We start from the raw sequence: 21,573 nt of genomic DNA, 5'->3' as shown, positions 1-21,573 counted from the left end.
AAAATATGACCTTCCCAAGATTTTCTGCACATACCACTAAGTGCTTAAGAAGGTGTAGTCAAAAGGTCAAGTGGTTTAACTATTTGTCAATTTTTTCCATATATATTTACATACTATATATAAAAATAGTAATAAATCTTTCTTTATTACTTATATTACACCTTCAAATTTGCTCACTAAAGAAAAACAGGAGTAGGCATGTCTCATGAGAAATGTACACTTGAAATGTACTTGGCAGTAAGCAACTGAGAAAACAGCCAATGATGTCATATATGCATTGCGTCTGGTCACAAATACTAGTGACATAATTTATAATAACCTTTTACTTATTGAGAATTTCCCAGACTCCTGCTGTGCTGTTCCTTTCAAAAAACTGGTTGGTATGTAGTGTTTAATTAAGTATCTTAAAGCCATCCTTTTGTAGGCCTGTTCCACTTTAGCCAAAGTTATGACAACTTGTCTCTGCGGGTTTAAAAAAAGAAGGCATAGTTTATTGCCTCTCTCTCTCTCAAAGTTACAGAGTATTAGTATTTTTAAGCAAGGTAAAATAGCCTATTTAGAGATGCATGAAGGGTAAGCTTCAATGTGCTGTTAATTTAATGTGTTGTCAGTGTAAATAACCTAGACATGAAAAGGAATAATTTGATAAAAACACCCATGTTTTAGTATTATAATTATTTTAATAATAATGAAGTATTATTATTGGAATAGAACCATGTTTTCTCCTTCTCTGCCACTTTTTTTGTATTACAGAACATTCACAATTTGAGAGAACCCACTGCATAACTATAGTCATCTTACCTATATCTCCTAAGCCGATTGCTTTTCCCGCTATCTGATTTATCCAAAGGACATCTCCTTGGTCAGTATTACAAATCATTTTGTTATTTTCTTACACTTGTTTATGAATCATTTTGCATGTTATGCTTTGTCATCAGGAAAGGAAAAATCACATTCAATTTTTCTTTCTTTTTTTTCTCCCTCTCATGCTCTATTATAAGATTGAAAACCTAAATAATAAGGGAGTTCAAATCATGTGTGAAGTATAGACACATTATTCTCAACAAGAGAAAATTTAAATTCACATTTCATTTTCTTGTGCAAAAATTATTTTAATTCAATCTTGGAAAAACACACACATTTTACAGATATGACCTATAAATTTTTCTCTTGACTTTTGTGAGTGTTTGGTAATAGTTCACAGATTTTTGCCAACAATTTTAAAAAGACTGCGTTAATGATCTAATTATTGCAATTTGCTAGTTAACTAGAGTGGCATTTCAAAGTATTATTGATATGATTTGCCTGGATTAACCAGTATTTTAGAAAATAGACTAGAGTCATATATATATACTGGTATTGTTTTTGTCCTCACGTTTATACTTTTAGTTTGGATCCCTGAGACAGACAGCTTTTGTGGTTCTGCCACAATCTACTGTTCTCAAACATCACTTACAGTTAAACTATAATAATCTTTGGAGAAATCTCTCCTCAAGTTCGTCTGTTTCCAGTCATTAACAAAAAGGAAAGAAAAATGTTAAAGGTACGGAGAAAAGTCCAGTGCGTACAGCTGGTTTCAGCAATTTCAACTTGCGCAAGACCCGTGTTTGTGAAAGCAACTCAAGAATCTTTGAACAGGATGTAATCAACCTCCGATCTGCTGAGAAACACTGCAAAAATGACTTCCCCTGCCAAAAATAATAATGTCGTTTACAAGCAGCTCTTCCATGTCTAAGGAAGAACTAGCCACACGTGTGAGTTTATACTGGCTTCAGAGGAGCAAGCAAGAAGGGCAAATCCCACCTACCCTCGCCTAAAATACTCAGTAGCAGAACCCACGGGAATCTGTGGCCGGTTCCAGAGGTGCTGGCAATATCCAGGAAGATTCGTATCGACAGAAATCCAAATGGTAAGTGACCCCAGGACAAAGGGATTATATTTGGCAGCAATTCTGTGCTGTCACTTTCCCTCTGCAACCAAGCTGCCTTGCTTTGTGAAGGCAGAGCTGTTAAATGCTTCTTGGTCACCAGCCCCAACCCAAATCTTTCTTTTTTTTTCCCCCCTTTTCAAAATATCATTTGGCAGCTTCCCTTAAAGGACATCAAGAGCTCGGGAGGGAATATTCATGAATGATCCTTTAGATAAGTTTCATCACAAAAGCCCTGCACCTACCTCTGTCAAGTCTGGGCTGCTCAGTCCGCATGAGTTGGATGTGAAAAAAGACCCGGGATGATGGCTTCTCCGAATTTACCAGAAAGAAAGGACCTGGGATGCTTGTCCTTTAAGTGTCTCTAAACATGGTTTGCATAGCTGGATCTCTGCTTATCTGTGCCTTTCGGCTTTCGCTTCCATACATGGATCTGTTCCCAACAGTAACTCCAAGCTGTGGAAAAGAAGCTATCTGGCAGCTCTCCGCTTCATCCAACACATGGACGATAAAAATACACATATAGAGATCCTTCCAGCCAGGCCCAATTCCCACCCTGCCGTCCTGCCACTATGCCTTTTTGGAAATACACTTTCAGATTGGCATTTCTACTCCCCAGACGTTTAGAGAACAACCACCCTTCCCCTAATTCCCACACAGGGCTTTTAGGATGTGGGTTTGCTTCACTTTATGAAAACAGAGGCACAATTATAGTTCCTTACCAGGGTTTTCATCCTTAAAGATTTTAGCAATCAGATATGTACAAGACCTGCACAATGTTTAGTGAATGGATGAACATATAAATGAATGGTTAAACGAATGGACACTGTATGTGAATGAATATGATACATATTTATTGTATTTATTTAATTAAGAGTAGTTAAAAAAATTAAGAGTAGTTGTTAACATTCGGAATTATTTGTCTTAAAGGATCGGGTAGGATCAGAAGGTCAAAGTAATCAAAGTAATCAAAATCCCTAAGACCTCCTAAGAAGGAGAGGCCTTGTTCTTTCTTAAACAGCTGCTCATTTAGGATACGGTGGCAGTTTCTACTAAGCTACCATCTAGTATATAGTTTGAAATTTAATGTTAAAGAATATACACTTGGATAGAATACTAATTTCTACATTTGTTAACTGTCAACGATACTTTAAATGACACATAACTGTGACCTAAGTTTCAAGGATGGGGTTGGGGAAGGAGTCCTGCTCTGGATAATAAAGATGTAGGTGAGACGCACTCCTTCAGGGGCCTGTGGAAACTCCACTTAGCCTTCCAGCTCCTGGAAATTGGGCTTTTCCGCTTTAAAATTTCTCTCTTTTTTCTCAGTCTGTTCTTACTCTTGTGTGTATGTGTATGTTTATGTGTGTGTGTATACACATATATGAGAGAGAATTTCCGAGTGACATTTTTCCATTCACCATTTTTTTTCCAAAGTCATGTTAAAACTCTTATAGGATCTCCTGTCTGAAGAAGAAAAAAATCAATTTGAGGTATACAGCGTTAACTCATTTTCTTGTGTACTGAAATGGAACTAGTTTGCTTAAAACATTCCAGAGGAAAAGGGGAGGGGTAGATGAAACAAGATTGGCAAAATGATAACCATCACAGGTGGTTGAGTGGTCAATAGGGCACTCATTATATTATCCTCTCTACTTCATGTACGCTCCAAAATTTGTACAAAACAAAAGAGAGAAGAGTACAAAATAGATATATTAATGGTAAGTTTGAGGAATCTAGATTTGTGTAATCTCTGCATAACACACTAAGGCTGGAACAAGTAGGGGCAAGTTTTTTTTTTTTTTATTCAGAACATTCTGACATTCAAACCTCCCATTCTCTCCCTTTAATCAGGCATCTATATTTGTGTGTATGTACATATATATATTCCATATAATAACACATTTTATTTTGTATATCTATACAATGTATCATATATGCATAATAATGTATTATCAATATAATAATATATGTCCTATATAATAATAATATATATCAAAGGAAAATTAAGATGTGATATATTTTTTAAAGATTTTATTTATTTATTCGTAAGAAACAGAGAGAGAGAGGCAGAGACATAGGCAGAGGGAGAAGCAGGCTCCTCACAGAGAGGGGAGTCCAATGTGGGACTGAATCCCAGGATCCCAGGATCATGACCTGAGCCAAAGGCAGATGCTCAACCATTGAGCCCTTCAGGTGCCCCAAGATATGATATTTTAAAAGCTGACCAAAAGTAGGTCAATGATGGACATGGCAGATGGTGACTGCACACATAAGCCATTTCTGAAAGGAAAGTTCTTTTTTTTTTTTTTTTTTTTTTTTTACTGTCCCTTGCAGCTAGGGACTACCATGTAACACTGTTCTGGCCAAGTAGGTATACATAGGAGTCTCCTGAGTGACACTTCAAGAAAGTGTTTATTTATCTGTTAAGAAGGGACAACGTTAGCTTTTTTCCTTCTTGACCTTATACTGCTTCTACCTATTTTCTTCCCAGAGAACAAACTTGACACCTGAAATTGCAGCAGCTGTTTGGTGACCAGAAGGGGACATGCAGGAGAAGAAAAGGCTGTGAGGTAAGGAGGCTGAACCAGACAGAAAGAACATCAGCTCTTGACAGCATCATTGAGTTGCTGTAGCAGTAAACTACCCACCCCTGGACTTCTTGTTCTTTGAGAAAAATAAAAGGATAATTAATACAAATAGTGGATTTCATCCATTTTGAGATCAGGCTTTTGTTGGGAATTCTTTTCTTCAGCTCCAAGTATCTCGGTGGACGATGGTAACGTTCAAAATTAAATTCCAATTTTTCCCCTCTGCACTCAACACTTCTCGATCCTTCCCCAAATCATTTAGGATAAAATATAAATGTCTTAGCTTAGTTCTCAGACATGTTTCAAGATTTACTTGCAATTCACATCTTAATCTCATCTCTGGTCACTCACCCACCAACCTTCTTTCATTTCAGCCACCTTAATGACTACCGTGTGTGTGCAGCCTGGCCCGCTAGAATGCCACGGTTTTCCTCATACTTCTTATGCTATTTTCCTGTGCCTTTTCTTTCTGCAAAGAACATTCTTCTTTCTTTTCTATATTTAGCTAAATCTCCTTGAATTTCTAGGCTCAGATCATCAGTTCTTTTCTCTAGAGAGAGGACCCTGGCCATTCCTGGGTGGTTTAGGGTTCTAGGGGCACACATTATACATGTTTGCCCTCTTCCACTCTATAATTGTGGGGTACCTGCTGTTTCACTGGTTTGCTTTTTTTTTTTTTTTTTAAAGATCTTAGTGTGTTTTTTTTAATTTTTATTTATGATAGTCACACAGAGAGAGAGAGAGAGAGAGAGAGGCAGAGACATAGGCAGAGAGAGAAGCAGGCTCCATGCACCGGGAGCCCGACGTGGGATTCGATCCCGGGTGTCCAGGATCGCGCCCTGGACCAAAGGCAGGCGCCAAACCGCTGCGCCACCCAGGGATCCCTGGTTTGCTTTTTAAATCAGCTTCAAGTTCTATAAAGTCAGGGAACAGACTTCATTTGTACTTGTATTATTAGGACTCAGCATATAATAGACATTCAACACAATATTTAAATGAATAAATGATGAAATGGATACATCAATAAATTACTCTTGATGAGAAAGATAAAGAAAGATGTCATGGAATAATTGTATGGCTTTGAATGAGACACCTCACTCTTGAAGCAGGGTTAGGATTGAGACAGGGACAGATACTGGCACAGACCAAGGAACAAGTACATATGTCCTGAGTTCTCGAGGGAATGAATGGGTAAATGAGAAGTCAAGAATTCTAAGTGGACAGAGTTTGAGTCATTGCCCAGGAGCAAGAATCAAGAAGTCAAGCACCAATCTGCCTGACAAATTGTGACGAGTCCAGGTTGGCTGAGGCTTGGGATCGAGGAAACCCTAGGACCTCAAGTGACAGACTGCACATATTGGTTTGGGGTATATTAAATGGAGGAGTTTTGGCACAATCAAAATTGTGATTTTTTTTTACAAGACTTAATTTTCCTTCTTGGTGGGACTTGATGATAATGGGATACTACAGCAATCTTGAAAGCAAATGTTTACCGAGATGAGCAAGAGGGTAGGTTCTTACTTGGCACCCTCTGCAAGAAAATTCTTAATGTCTTCTTTGTTTCTAAAGGGACATCTTACTTTCTAAATTAACTGCTGAATATGTTAGAAGAGAAGAAAGACAAAGAGAAGAGATGTGGTAGTGTGCAATCACCCATCAGAATGAAATGTTGGGGCTTCAGTTAGTTTAAAAATTGGTCTGCTATGCTTATATGATCCCTTGCATTTTAAATTCTGCCCGGCACATGGAAACACAGAATCATTGTACTTAACATAACAGATTGCATCTGGAAGGTCTCTTAAGTAATTCTAATAGTTCTATATAACAGGAATATTTAATTCATTTGGTGTTTTCATTATTTAAATATTTGATTATTTGTGCCATATATCCTTATATGTCAAATTACATGATCTGATTCTTTGAAGTCATCAATAGCAATTTAGCTCTAATCGAGCTGGCAGTCTCCAGGGAGATGATCTTGAGTAAATTCATCTCATTTTTGCTCTCTTCCAGGATTTGATTTTGCTCTTCTGTGCCATTTGCAAATGATAGGCCCTCCTGCCTCCACTTCTTTCTAAACTCATGTTCCATGATCTGCAAGAAATATTAAAAAAAAAACAAAAACATTTGCAAGCAGATTTTTTTTTTGTCTTCCAATTATGAGCCCTTGAACAACAGAACAGAAAGCCCAAACTGGTCTCATATTCCTTCTGGGCTTTAGTATCTCAAGCTCATCATAGGTGTTCAATGATACTCTTTTGACGTTATGTGGAACATAAGGACTTCCCTCCAGGAGAAAGCAAGCAAGTTGGGATAGCCATAGTTACTTGAGAGTTTAGTTCTATATTTCACTTAAAAAGCAAAAACAAAGCAAAGCAAAATGAAACAGTATTCAATTATTTTTGTTCTCTATTGAAACTGTAGATTCTCCTTTGAAAGTGGATTAGGATATTCCTAGATTCAGGCACTGAGCCTAGTATATACTATATAATCTATTTATAGTACCTATTATAATATTCTATTTGTAAGCAAATAAATTCCTAAAGTAATATTTCTAAATAAATAAATTTTAAAAAATATTAAGGTCATTAATCTACTCAGGTTTTGCTGTTATTTGTGTTTTTTTTTTTTGTCACCAGATACTGACTATAAAAAAAAAATCAGTGTTTAAAAGACTTTATGAATTGTAGTAGTGCATCATTTAAAGTCTATTCTATATTATTCTATCTTCTATGTAGACAGCCCAGTTAAGCATGATCACGTCCATGGGCTTATCTCTACAGGACAAGTAGAGACATTAACGTACAATGAAGAAGTTTTTTGTACTGTTTTGTCTTTTCATATGTTTCATTGAGCTGTAGACAGAGTTTGATGAGCTGAGCTGAAATAAAGGTAAGCAATTTCAACGTACTTTGATTGTAATTGTTGGATGCTTGAGTAAAGAGAAAATGTTGGAATGCCATAGCATTCTTTCTCAACATCCTCCTTGGACCCCAGAGAACATTTTTTTTTGCAAAAGAAGGTAATTAAAGGCACTGGTGAATGAGGAATCATTCTGTCCCCCAGGACAGTTGGAGCCAGACTGAGCAAGGTCAGTAAGGTTGGTACAAACTTGGAAGAACTCAGTGGTGATTGTGAGTCTGTAAAGACAGGAAAGCATTTCTCCAAACACCCTTGGCCATTGTTCCAAAAACTCAAGAGACTTTGCAAAAGTGCATGTTACTAAGCATTTCTTAGGAACTAACCATGTCCAGAGGCTCACACAGTAGCCAGCAAAGCCTATAAAGCATGTTCATCATCTAAGCTATTCATTAACATAGTAAAAAGGCATGGCAGCATTTAGGAAAATGCACAGATATTACATGGAAATATATATCTATATTTCTCCAAACCTGAGCTTATTTTATATGAGGTACTGTAGAACTACCAATGAGATTGCTTTCTGAAGGCAACAAGTTCAGTAAATCACTCTGCTTTTCTCCAGTCTTTTCATCCGGCATGTAAAATGTCAACCATGATGAACAGAGGGAGTCTCTGGTCCAAAAGCCCCAAATTTCTTATCCACAAATACAGGCAAATGGAAATTGCAGTTCTTCAAAAACAGCATTCCTCATTGTAATTTGTTTTTCACTTGTTACAGAGTCAAATAACATTGGTAAGTGTAATAAAATGTTTCAAAATATTCCTGTGCTTGTTCATTTGCTTTGAGGACATAAAGAGGCAGATCTTAAAGCAATGTATTCTGATCGAGAAACAGCTGGAAATGGCAGCAACGTGATATGGAGCAATCAAGAACGGAAGGTTTATTTTGAATGAGAGGTGTTGTCCAGCTGTGAGACTGAGTGATTGCAGCTGAGAATGAGTGCAAACACAATCACTAGTGGCTCCAGGTATGAAGTTATTGAGGACCTGTCTTGTTTCATGTCTTTTTCTGCTGCCACATTCACAATACATCCATAGATTGCAATCCTGTCTGTGGAGGAGGAAAAAAGTTCTTCAGTTTATTCTTATTCTTAATGACAGCTTCTGAGCTGTCATGATTTGAAATTACAATGATAAAAAGGCTCCTTTGAAAAAAAAAGAATATATTCCAAAGCCAAATTGTGTATCGGACAGGTAAGAATGCTTCATCATTAAATGGTCTTGGATATGCATTGCCTCTACAGCCTGCCATCAATTTTTATGTCAGTTGTGCTCTGTTTTCTGGACTTGTATAGCTACGGGCAGAGACATTTCATTCTTCCTGGTCCCTGACAACATTATTATTTTATTGATATAGACCAAAGGAGCGGATCGATAATGATGTGCTTTGAATAATCTATAATTGCAACATTTTATATTTAGATACCACTTGGGTTTGGGCAGTATCTTAGCATACCTCATTTAATGAAACTTCGCTTCAACACAAGTATATTGTCCAAGATATGTGTCTCTTTAGGTCTCATTATTTTATAGTCATACTTTATGTGTCACACACAGATATATCACAAACACATAAAGACAGGTACATAACTACATAAGAAACATTCCCCAATCTTGGGGTACCTGGGTGGCTCAGTCAGTTAAGTGTGCCTTTGGCACAGGTCACGATCTCAGGGTCCTGGGATCGAGCCCTGCATAGGGGTCCCTGATCAGTGGAGAGTCTGCTTCTCCCTGTCCCTCTGCCTTTCCCCTTCCCCCTGCATGGAGGGGGAACTCTCTCTCTCTCTCTCTCTCTCTCAAATAAATAAATAAAATGTTTTAAAAAAAGAAATAGTCCCCAAACTTATACTTGGTGCTTTGTTTAGAATATCTTAACAATATATTTTTTAAATAAAAATCTTTCTTCCATTTATATTGCAAAAATGACCACTTGATGATTAATAAATCTTTACTTTCTTGTGTTCCTGTATCTGTGTAAGGCCTTAATGGGCCACTAACCACATGAAATACAAACTTGAATAAAATAGAGCTCTTGACCTCAATGAGATTAAAATTCACTTGTTTCTTCAGCTAGTCCTTTCCAACTAGCATTCTCATTAGACAATTTCATTAAAAAAAGAAAAAAGTGCACTTATTTTAGAATCTTGGGAGTCAAGCTGGAGCCTGGACAGCCTTTCTACTTATTGGACTCTTCTGTCTATGCTTAGATGTACAACACTCTTTTTCATCTGGTTGCTTTTATAATGCAAAGGGCAGGAGCAAATTATTTGGAGTACAATCAGTGGGACCAGAGTACTGAAACATTCCTTTTCATGACAATGCCAAGTTACTTTATTTGTTCATGAAGCTCTTGAAAAATGAGAAAGAACAGCAGGCCTTCAAGAGAGAACAGAGAAAGAGTTGGCTCCCAACGCTTTCATTACCAAAAGAGGGTGTTAAAATGCATAGAAATGTTAAATCTCTACTAAAAAAAAATCAATGAATGACACATCCAGTTGCAGCTCACTCAACCCTGATTTAACAATCATAGGAGATCTTACAAGGGAATGGTTCAAAGTATAAAAAGTATTTTAATTTCACCTGCTGAGTGTTAATACATTTGAAACACTGGAGGGGAAGCTGTCAGAGGGAAATAGAATATCTGTGCCACCACCTACACTCTCTCAAACAAAAATTATAATGTATTTGTATGGAAGGAAGTACAAGTAGTGGAACACTACTTTTATTAAAATGTGTGTGTAGGTTTAAGTGTCAGGTCTGACCATGAGACAAAATAGTTAATACCACTTATTGGTATTTGGACAGCATTTTTCTTTTGAGGATCCCAAAGCAATTTATGGGTACAACTCAATCTTTTTTGCTATTTGGAATCTTTGCCAGTGTGTTTTAGTACATCTAGCAACCTGGAAAGTGACCAGGTCTTAGGGTAGATGAAGCTTTTAGGGATTTGATTTCTTGTTGAGCCTGGCAAACAAGAGGGTAATGACCCCTAAACCAAGGCAACCCACAGGCAATGTCTTCGTGGATTGTGGCTACATGGATGTAGGGACATTATTCAGAGCTCCAACCCCAACATTGCTAGAGTCCACATAATGTTCTGCCAAATAACAGATTAAAAGGTCCAACTCCTTTGAAGATCCAGCGTCCATACTCCGAAATGGCAGACAGTTTATTCCAAAACAAAGATCTGGTGAAAAGGCTACATCAGACTTTCTAGCATCATGGCAATATTTTAATTTTTTTTAAAAAAGTTCTATTTAGAGCATTTATATTCACATCAATATAGTTATTTTGGGGTTGAAATGCCATACTAAAGAACCATTGGGTCCTATGATATTAGGATTTATGCAGGAAGGAACACATTGTTGCCATGGGGATGGGTAAATAGTCTTGATCTGAGACACTAGTTCCCACTGCCAAGACATGGGTGGAAGAAGGTGGTTCCCACAGACTTTGTTTTCTCTAGACTAAAAATAAAGCATGATTTCTATTAAAGGGCAATTAAAAAAAATTCTCGGGGATGTAGCCTAAAAGGAGTATACCCTATCATTTTCAGAACAATTAAGCAGTGAGCTCACTATCTAATATTTTGAGATTGTATTTGTATGCAATATTAATTATGTTCATTCTCTGTCACATCAAAGGTGGTGTTGCCACTGCAGCTTTTCTTAGTGCTGTTCACACAATCTTAAAAAAGAAATGGTTTATGGAGATTACATATATTACAGACACAAATTACTTCCTTTTAAGAGTTACAATATAAACTTAGCACTTTGGGGTTAACTCTTCAAAACTGTCACTCCAGTTTGTGAAATATTGCTCCAAATGGTTGTGATGAATGTGAATTCTGTTACTTATGGCTTTTCTGGCCTCTAGTCAAGAGATCTGCTACCATTTTTTTACTCTTAAATAATATGTCCAGATATCTATAAGTAACCCTCAAATTCATAAGGGTTTGCAGTGATTTTACCACCAATGATTTTGCCCTACGTACTTCATGTTCCTGTGAGATAGGCAGGGTTTGTTGTGAGTTAACCGTCTCCTTTTTTTTTTTTTATGGATTTAATTTATTTATTCATGAGAGACACACAGAGAGAGAGGCAGAGACATAGGCAGAGGGAGAAGCAGGCTCCCTTCAGGGAGCTTAATACGGGACTTGATCCCAGGACTCTGGGATCATACCTTGAGTGAAGGCAGATGTTCAACTGCTGAGCCACCCAGGCGTCCCTAACCATCTCCTTTTGTATGTTGAGATGGAGCCTTAAAAACATCAAAATGCTTGCCTAAAGCTACATTGATAATATATGTAAGATTGAGCAAAAGTTCTCAAAATGAAAAAGACTTTTTGCCTCTACTGTGGCATTAGAAAAATGACATACTTCATTGCATACCATCAGTCCTATAAACTCTATCATTACATCATCGAGACTTCTAGATTTCATCCTGTGACAATTAATACTAGAGTAGCATCTGAATCATCTAAAAATTTTGTTGAGCTAAATAGCAGTTAAGGAAAATTATCCATTGGGCAGGATATCATTCACAATCCCTGAAAGGGTATTTATTTTAAGAAAATTTGACACACCTGGAAAGGAACGCATTTTCAGTTCATTATAAATTCCACTGAAATTAAGTTTTATTTTACCACTTTGAAGGTAGATTTCCTCTTCTTCCTCTTCCTCCTCTTTCTCCTCCTCCCTGCTTTCCTCCCATGGCCTTCTTAAGTTTATCATTGCACAACTTAACCTTTTTTTTTTTTTTTTTTTTTTTTTGCATTACTTTGCTGGATCTCAAGGCAGCAAAGCCAGGTTTAAAAACAATTATTATTCTCTCTCATGCTGTCTTCCTCTAAGGTATGTTCTTTATACAGAATATTTGTTGGGGTGGTGGAAGGGGAGGAGGGCGGGGGGTAGGGGTGACTGGGTGGCAGGCACTGAGGTGGGCACTTGATGGGATGAGCACTGGGTGTTATTCTGTATGTTGGCAAATTGAACACCAATAAAAAATAAATTTATTATTAAAAAAGCAATTAAAACCAGTTTAGAAATAAAAAAAGAATATTTGTTGGTCTGTTTCCAGTTTTAAATGAGTATAATTCATCGAGGGATTGACACTCACTAAAGAACTAAAATGTATTTTGAATAACTGCTTCTCAAAAGTTCTAAAGAACCTTTCCCTCTTCTTAAACAACTCTCCTTTTCATGCTGGCTCATTCCACCCTGAACATTATTTTTAAAAGCGCTTGATTTGGTGAGAACTTCATTTTTTCAGCTGTCCCCTGGGAAAGAATTCTGTTGGTTCCTACCACCCAGGTCCCTAGAGTCAAATGTTTCATGTCTCCATGCAGCTTCCTTGTCATCCTACCCTTCATTCACATGAGCCACCCCCATAACCACCCATATTTTTATTTTCTCCTTAAATTATAGAATTGGCATCTTATGTTTGCACCAGAGAATCCTGCTTGTTACACAGAATGAAAAGAAAGTGTTGTAATTAGTGCTATTTCCTCGCTTGAGCAATACTGTAAAATAACCAAATATTTTTTGGTTATTTACTACAAAAAGCATTATTTACTACATAAAGCATTATTTACTACAGCAGTGTTACATTTCTTCAAATCACTAGCATTCATTTACTGAGATGTGGTACATTTTACTTGGATCTCACATTGTTTTTCACAGGCAGCCTCCTTACCCCATTTTGGAGGAGGGAGCCCAAATGAGATAGATCTGTTTTGCAAAGCTCTCTACAGTCTTTATATGTATAGCAGTGGTTCCCAAACCACATCAAAATCAGCTGGGTTCGAGACCCACTCATTTGGATAGTGTAGCACTTACCGGGCTCAATTAGGAGACAGAAAAACTGAAGTACTGGTTGCCTAGGTAATTTCTCTAGGTCAAAGGCAAAAGTCATTTAGCCTTTTCTCCAGTCTAGGAATCTGTTTGCTCTGCTAATTGAACTACCCTAATCAGATCAATAATGTCCCTTATCTGCAATGAGGCAGGTAAAAAATCCATTCCAAAGTGGTGGTCGAGTTGCTTTTCCCTCCTTCACGCTGCCTGCTAATGTGAACCTTGGCATAACAGACACTACTTGGCAAAAGGTAAGTGCTCGGAAGTAAAAACCATATTCTCAGTGAATTCATTTATCCTTAACAGAGGCTTGGGTTTCCCCCTCAAAGGTCACTATGAAGTCACTGTGAAGAGATGCCTTCCTATCTTTTGAAATCCTGAGGAGTGGAGACTGGAGAAAACAGGGTGAGACCATTGTCCATCAGGATCCCTCTTAATTCATGTCTCCCTCTTCTGTGAATTTATAATAAACACAGTTCCCTGGAAGCCAGTATTCAGATCAGGGCCAGAAAATAAGCAGAAGTATATTCTAATCCATTCTTATCAATTATATATATTTCCCCTTCTCATTATTATGTTAAAGAAGGGATGATGAAAATTTGTCAATGGGAAATAATTAGATTGGAAACTTCTTTTCTCCAATCCAGTCCACTCGTCACTCTATGTTCCTCATGTCAGTAACCTCACAACCACTTGCACAGTCACTCAGGTTTGGAACCAAGCTTCCAATTGGTCTCCATGCCTCCTGCCTGGACTCCTCCTCTGTCCATCCCACATTGCATCCCGTATGATCTCTTCTAACCTTGTATCAGATTTTATCACTCTGCTGATTTAAATCTTTTAGTGGCTTCCCAGAGCTTTGTGGTTCCTCTCAAATTCCCTAACTTGCTATCCAAGCTCCTTCATGTAGCATGGCACCTGCCTGCTTCTTTTGGCTCATCTTGCATTCCAGTCCCACATGTATCCTCTACTCTGGTCCTACAAGCTCTGCCTCTGTCTTCAAGAATTTCACAAGTATAGTTTTCTTAAAACCTTTAGATTTTTTTCTCTACCCATTTAATTCTCATTCTTCAAGACCAAGCTCTTGAAAAGGACTTCTTCTGACTTCTTAGCAATGAAAATATTCTTTCTCTGTGTCTCTGAGACATCCTCAGCAGCTATTTTAACACAATCATATGAAATTACACTTGCTGGTTTATGGCTCTGTGTCTTCCACTGGATATAAAACTCTTATGAGGGGAAAGAATGTGTCACTTTGACTTTATACGCCCAGGACCTAGAAGTGTGCATGGAATGTAGAAAGAAATCAAATTTGCTTTTGGAATTAAAGAAACTGAATGAGTCAATAAAGCAAGGAGATGGGTGATGTAAAGAAATATGTGATGTTTGCCAAGAAGGCAAACTTGCAAAGCCTATTTTTCCCACAAACAATTTCTCATGGCTGAAAATCTCTTTTTGCAATCTCTCCTTCAATCATTCCATCCTGCTGAAACCATGCTTTTCAGGCCCAGCCTGCTGATGCTCCCCAAGACTCTAGATGAGGTTCATTTCTCTCTGTAATAAGCATTTGTTGGGTATCATGTACTCTTGCTTAATCAAGCTAACTCATTTCCCTGAACCAATTAACTCAAAATTTCCATCTCTTCTCATATGTTTTCCTCAATTAATTAGAAAAGAAAGGAAATTCCCCTTAGTACTCCTGTATCTAAACATAGAAATCATCAACAACTTCTTTAGCCCCAACTATAGGCAGCTCCACTGCTTCGTGAAGCTCCTAGCACATTAAGGAATGAATGAGAGCTCCAGACTAAAAGACCTGAATGTGAGTCCCAGTCTTTCCACTTTCTGTGTCACATGGGATGTGTTACCTCCTCTTTGACCTCAGGCTTTTTCCAGTATATTGTGGATTATAGCATCTTCCTGTGCACTTTTGATACCAGGACTGGATGAGATCCGGAAAGCCTCTACTCCCTATCTAGCACATAGGTTCTTTGGAGATGAGTAGTAATTACGTGTGTTAATATGAAGAAACTTTCCATTGATATTGGATATACTCAATGCATTGAGTTTTACACTCCCAGGTCATGGAGTTTTCAATAATTTAAATCAAATTAAATAGGGTATGCAAGACAAGAGTGTCTAAATTCTAGATAGTAAAAAGGTATTTTACTTCAACTGTAATAACATTATATAAATTGATGTGAATATTGAGATCACTTGATTTCCTGATTGGAAAGTTTATTGCTGTCCTTCAAACACAGATGTAGACACAAATGTGAAAGATAGCAAAAAATTCAGGCCTGAACATTTGCCCATATTGTCCTCCCCTTGGCCCGTTTACATAATTTTTGCCATTATTCCCATGGTTCTGTAATCCCCTTTCTGAGTACTCCATGTTCTTATTTTTTCTCATATTTGGCCTACAGCACCATTTAGAAGGCTTTATTAGACTCCTTTGTTTTACTAAATTGAATCTCCATGGTTTTCTTGTGGAAACCTTTCTGTTCTGATTTCTCTCCATTCGCATCACTAGATCCACCCTTCCTTTTTCTAGTTCATGCTCAGTGGCCTGAAAGATTAACCTCAAAAACATAATCACCTGGATTTCCTTGCCCTCTGGCTTTCAAATGGCCTCAGTCCTTCAAGAAGCTGTAGAAATGTATTGATGGCTGAGAGAAGAGCTAGACTGGTGAACTAGATTCCTCCTGCCACCAGCTCACTCCTTGCTTGGCCATAGTCCTGGTGGTAGTTGCCTTATGGCCACAACTTCTGTTGAACAGACCCACACCCATAGCTCCATTTCTCAGGAGGCTTCATTAGCACTATTCCTTCCCCTTATCTTTTCATGTGTAGGAGTGGTAGAGGCTTCCTAATATCAGAGTTCCTGGGTGGTTCATATATTCTTGTTGGACTCTGAATTCTACCTAAATAGCTCTAAAATCCCCCTTACAAAATCTTTTTCAGTTAAATCTATCCTTTGGAATCTGCCTGATTGATTCTCCACATACCCTCAGTTCCAGGAAAAGGATATTTACCTGCTGGTAGCTAACTCCAAGGGCTTACAGTGGGTGAGGAGATGAGATTACTTATTAAGTGTTGAAATTGAGGTCTACAGTGGTTAAATTACTTGTTCAACATCACATGGCTGGTCAATTTATGGGCAATTCATTCAAACATTTATTGAAACATAGAATTGATTGGGCAGTGGAGATAAAGATAGAATATTGCTCCTGCTCTTAATAATTTGTATTTCAGTGTAGGAGAGAGATGTATAAATTAATATTTAATATGTAGCAAGAGTCAGGGAGCCTGGGTAGCTCAGTGGATTAAGCATCTGAGCTTCAGCTCAAGTCATGATGTCAGGGTCATGAGATCAAGCCCTGAATCTGGCTCCACACTGGGCATGGAGCCTGCTTAGGATTCTCTCTCTCTATCTCTGTGTACATATGCTATCTCTCTCTAAAACAAATAAATAAATAAAATATAAAATAAAAATAAATTAAAATATAAAAAATTAAAATGTAGCAAGAGTAAATGGCCAATGATAAGAAAACCCAATATAATCTAGGCCTTGCAGATGAAACCAAAAGATGATATGGGAAAAAGATGGTCCTTTGAGTGGAGAGTAAAGCATGCCATGACACAGTTCTGGTGTTTAGAGCTTTCTCCAAGCAGCATCTGTTTTCTCCTGGACTGCTGCAATGGGCTTCTATAAAGAGGTATATGGCCCATGCTTCCCATCTTCTAATCCATCCTCTACGTTGTGGTCATAATGTTCTTTTCAGATGCAAATCTAAGACAATTTTCTCCTTGAAACTCTCAATTTTCCTTAGAATTAAAAAAAAAAAAGCAACAATGGCTAACAAATACTTATATGAACTGGTTTCTGCACCATCACCAACTTTACGTCTGGCTACCCACATTTTCTCTTTTTTGTCTTAATGTCTACAGCAGTCACCCCCTTATTTTCGTTTTGCTTTCCAGTTTCAGTTACCTCAGGTTCACTGTCATCCAGAAGCAGAGAATCCTCCTGACTTGACATCAGAAGGTCAATAGTTGCTAACACTACGTCACATTGCCTAGGTCGTGCACCTCACTTCATCTCATCAAACAGGCATTTTTATCATCTCACATCATCACGAGAAGAGCAAGGGTGAGTACAGTACAAGAAGATATTCTGAAAGAAAGACCACATTCACATAATCTTTATTACATTACATTGTTATAATTGGTCTATTTTATTATTAGCCATTGATGTTAATCTCTTACTGTGCCTACTTTACAAATTCATCCTAGGTATGTATTATAGGAAAAAACATATTATACTTAGGGTTAGTACTATCTGCAGTTTCAGGCATCCACCAGGAGTCTTGGAAAGTATGCCCACAAATAAGGTGGATCGCTGTATGACCTTCTCTTAAGTCCTTGAAAATGTAGTTCTCCTCTCACCACTGGACCTTTGTAATCTGTTCCCTACCTTTAAAGGCCCCTCTGAACCTCCTGCCATTTATTTTCTGTAAAATCTTCAAGCATTAGCTCAAAAAGGCACTTGCTTGAGGAAGCTACCTCTGAAAATCCTGACATAATAATCCACTACTTTTTGCAGCATCTATCACAATTCTAACAAAGTTAAATACATTCACTTATATCTTTTTCCCCTTTTGAGAACTGATACAATTTCCATTTCTTTACCACTTGACCCATTGTATTAAATCCAGTGCTGCACTGAAGGTAGGAGCTCAATAGATAATTAAAAAAAAAAAACATTTTTATTTATTTATTCATGAGAGACACAAAGACAGAGAGAGGGGCAGAGACACAGGTAGAGGGAGAAGCAGGCACCATGCAGGGAGCCTGACGTGGGACTTGGTCCCGGGTCTCCAGGTCACGCCCTAGGCAGAAGGCAACGCTAAACCACTGAGCCACTCGGGCTTCTCTCAATAGATAATTTTTGAATGAGTATGGGAATGATTATAAATGGCCTGGACTCCAGGTAGGCATTGTGCATTAGGGGAATGTGCACCTCAGGTGGAGTGATGATAAATGAGGCTAGAGAAGACTGCAAAAACCAAATCTTAAAGGGCCTTAAATGAAAAACAAATCCAGACTTACTCTTAAGTGTGATAAGCAGCCATTAGTATATATATATATATTTTTTAAGCTTGGAATTTTTCAACTTTGTTGACTAACTGAAGAGTGGATTGGTACAGAAAGAAGCAAGAACAATTAAGAAGCAAATACAAATATCAGGAGAGGAATATTAAGAGCATACACTAAAGTAGCGTTTCTCAGATTCGTTACACATCATCATCACATGGACAGCTAATAATGCCCACAGAGGCACAGGCTCCTTGAAGTAGGGGAGCTTGTGGGCCTTTATATTTTTAACAATACAAATTTCCCCCAGGGGATTCTGATAGCCATACATTTGAGAGCCACTGAAGTAAATTTAAGATAGTGAGATGTAGTCTTAATAAAGTTGAATGATATATATATATTTTTTAAGGTGGGGAATGGGTACAAGTAAGGAGTCCATATTAACTTGTAGGTTATGGCAACAATGGCTAGTTCTGCCATTGGTTGAAATGGGAAGAGATGATTAGTTTTGGATCTTTATTAATGGGATTAAAGTCAGTCTTTTCTCCTCATTTTATTGGTGTTTATGTTCTGCAAAATCTATCCCAGTTGGTCAGTGAAAATCTGGGGTCAAAATCCCTCCTGACACAATAAAAGAGATTATAATAGAATTCATATTTTATAGTTCACAGTCTATGATAAGGTCTTAAAAATCACAAGTGATAAATTATAAGCATCTTAGAATATATTTTTTTTCCTCTAAGTGTGTTGCTCCACTGTCGACTTGATTTATCTATGAAAGAAAGCATGTGAAATTCAGTGTAGTGCTTTTTTATTTCAGTAGTGTTAAGTATTTGCCCATTTGTTGCCAAACCCTTTGTGATTCACAGAAGTTTAGTATTAGCATCCAAACTCTGGATAATATTAAATCTTGTGAAAGATCAACTGAGAAAGTGTTTATTCATCATGTGAATTTAAGGAGGTACCACCCACAATTTAGTGTGGTGCTAATATTTGCTGATTCCTAATAGTACTACTGAAATTTTAAAAATGCATTGCAGATTTAATATTAGTTTGGCATCTTTATAATGCCTGGAGAATGGTAGATTCCCGGGATTTGCACTTTAAGAGACAATATAAGGCTGGGCAATATCCAGGAGCAGGAATCAGGAAAGGTCCAAAACATGCAATGGTCTATGTTGTTAATATTCCTGTACCTAATTTTACCACACAACACAATTTACCCTAAATATGTTTTTAAGTAAGATATTAAAATGTCCCTTCATTTGTCATAATGACAGACAATCTGGAATGGTAGAAAGGACTTAAGTTCTAGTCCAGACACATAACCAACTGTGGAATGTTGTGCTCCCCACTTTAACATTTGTGTGTCAATTCCTCTGCTTTAAAATGATGGGAATGGCTAGTCTCTAAAAATCCTTTTCTGGTTCTACAATTCTGAGATTCTGGGTTCTATCAACTGAGCATCTGTATAGTTTTTAATAGAAATGTGATTTCATCTGGGAACATCTGTTACAGTTTATAACATATTTTACCAAGTCCTTGACCTTAATTTTATCATAGGCATCAGATGTTCCTTCACAGATTCTACTCTGCATCTTATTGAAGGAACATCAGTTATGCTTGTGTCTTGAGTAGTGTCAATCTGCCTAAAAAAATATGCCAGATTTGTTAACATGATCATTAAGTGACTTCTTAATTAAGATTGTCAATATCACCAGTGATATAATTCAGTGCTATTTTAGCATTAGAAATTACATAAACTACTCATTTACATTTTTATTTTTATACTTACTGCAAAATAAAAGTATTTTTGTTAAAGGCGTCATACTTTTTCCAAATAAACATGGATTCTAAAATAATTCTGTGACATACATATTAATTGACTAAATATACTGCCACTTGATATCTTCTAATAAAACAATATTTCCTTACAAGTAATTATAACTTTTCTATTATTAATTTAGAAACTTGCTTCTTTACACTGGAAATTTAATTTTTACGATTTCCTGGCTATAAGAATAGTTTAGATAGGGCCATAAAATTCCCCCAGTTTTTTTACTTACTTGAAACCAAGGAGATAGGGAATTTTTCAATCTTTTCCTTTACTATTTGCTCATTAAAAGAAAAGTGCAGTCTTCTATGGTTAATTATTAAACCAAGGCAAATCTTTGGTTCTAAGGGAAGAAAGGAAAATAAAGTGTAAACAAACAACCTGTTAGACTCAGTGCACTTTGGTGCTTTGCCTCTCTGCATCTCTATTTTCCAATCTGCAGATGATGGTGGGAAGGCATGAAATAGTAATCATCTTGTGAAATGTACTGAAAATTATTTGACATAACAATAGTACAGCTCTTGACCAAGAGTTATAGTCGCCAAGAAGCTAATTTAATGTGCAGAATTAAGCGACATGTAAGAAGCTTCCCTGGGCTCATGCTGTTTTCTGATCGCGTGTTAGAAACATTCATTTTACTTTACCTCATCTACTTTCCTTTACAGCAAGTCTGACAAATGTCCATAAGTGTCTTAGGCCTCCTGACGCTGTCTCCCTTCCTTCTGTTCCTAGTGCTGTATTGTTGGTTGTAATTGGTCATGTGTTTTCAGCATCTGGGGATCAAGTGTTGATTTTCTTTCCCAATATGGTTGTTTTTTCAAATGAGCTTCCTATTCCTATTTTAGCTTTTTTGATTAGCCTTATCTCTGTTACTTCTCAGAAGTTCTTGATTACTCTATAAAGGAAACTTAGAATCAAGTATATATCCTTATGAGAAATAAATACTTTTACTAATTTGCAAAAGAAATTCTAGAAAGCATAGTGGAGGCATGCATTACCTTTCTCTGATTCTTTTACCGTATCGTATCTCTATCTTTCCTGGTTCCTTTATCCCTGGCTGATTTCTGACCTCTGCCTGTCTGCATTGGGTGCTTTATTCAGCCACTTGGAATCTTCTGCTGCCACAGAGCTGAGTCAGCTCTGCTGGTGCTTAGAAAGTCCCAGGACCTTGCAGAGAGGGATGGAGACCAGTGACAGAAGGAAGGGGAGGAAAAATATCCCCTTGTACTGTGCTTTTCAAAAGTAAAAAATATGCCTCCAAAGAGGGCCTCTTATGTGCTCTCTTTATCTCTTTGTGGTCTAACTGGGGCAGAAACTACCATCTCCAAAGACATTGGGACTCATAAGTGT

The 21,573-nt window shown here is 37.3% G+C and overlaps 1 protein-coding gene and 2 long non-coding RNA genes across 11 annotated transcripts in view; 1 reads left to right on the top strand and 2 right to left on the bottom strand.

Annotated features, from left to right (window-relative positions):
• The window catches only part of SLC8A1 (solute carrier family 8 member A1), a 385,502-nt gene extending 383,014 nt beyond the window's left edge, over nt 1-2,488 (bottom strand). For all 4 annotated transcript variants that reach the window (XM_077843500.1, XM_077843497.1, XM_077843496.1 and 1 more), the window contains exon 1: nt 2,173-2,488. The gene's annotated coding sequence lies outside the window, so the exon portion shown is untranslated. The remainder of the gene's footprint in view (nt 1-2,172) is intronic.
• Nucleotides 1,418-21,573, top strand: part of LOC144280934 (uncharacterized) — a 55,217-nt gene continuing 35,061 nt past the window's right edge. Inside the window, exons 1-7 of one of the 5 annotated variants that reach the window (XR_013349379.1) lie at nt 1,440-1,909; nt 4,422-4,500; nt 8,228-8,408; nt 12,236-12,293; nt 13,445-13,543; nt 13,622-13,697; nt 17,277-17,445. This is a non-coding gene — a long non-coding RNA (uncharacterized LOC144280934). Of the gene's footprint in view, nt 1,910-4,421; nt 4,501-8,227; nt 8,409-12,235; nt 12,294-13,444; nt 13,544-13,598; nt 13,698-17,276; nt 17,446-21,573 lie in introns of all 5 variants that reach the window. The other 4 variants (XR_013349382.1, XR_013349381.1, XR_013349380.1 and 1 more) reach the window with 4 other exon arrangements.
• Nucleotides 6,334-21,525, bottom strand: LOC144280936 (uncharacterized). Of its 2 annotated transcripts, none has more exons than XR_013349384.1 (4): nt 21,222-21,525; nt 20,452-20,566; nt 17,287-17,469; nt 6,334-6,612 (listed from the first exon to the last, which is right to left on the bottom strand). It is a non-coding gene; the product is annotated as an uncharacterized LOC144280936 (long non-coding RNA). The 2 variants fall into 2 exon arrangements; XR_013349383.1 differs by lacking the exon at nt 21,222-21,525 and adding an exon at nt 20,868-20,999.

This window comes from Canis aureus, chromosome 12, assembly GCF_053574225.1.
Source record: "Canis aureus isolate CA01 chromosome 12, VMU_Caureus_v.1.0, whole genome shotgun sequence".
NCBI classification, from domain to species: Eukaryota; Metazoa; Chordata; class Mammalia; order Carnivora; family Canidae; genus Canis; species Canis aureus.
This window is presented reverse-complemented; position numbering and strand designations above follow the sequence as displayed.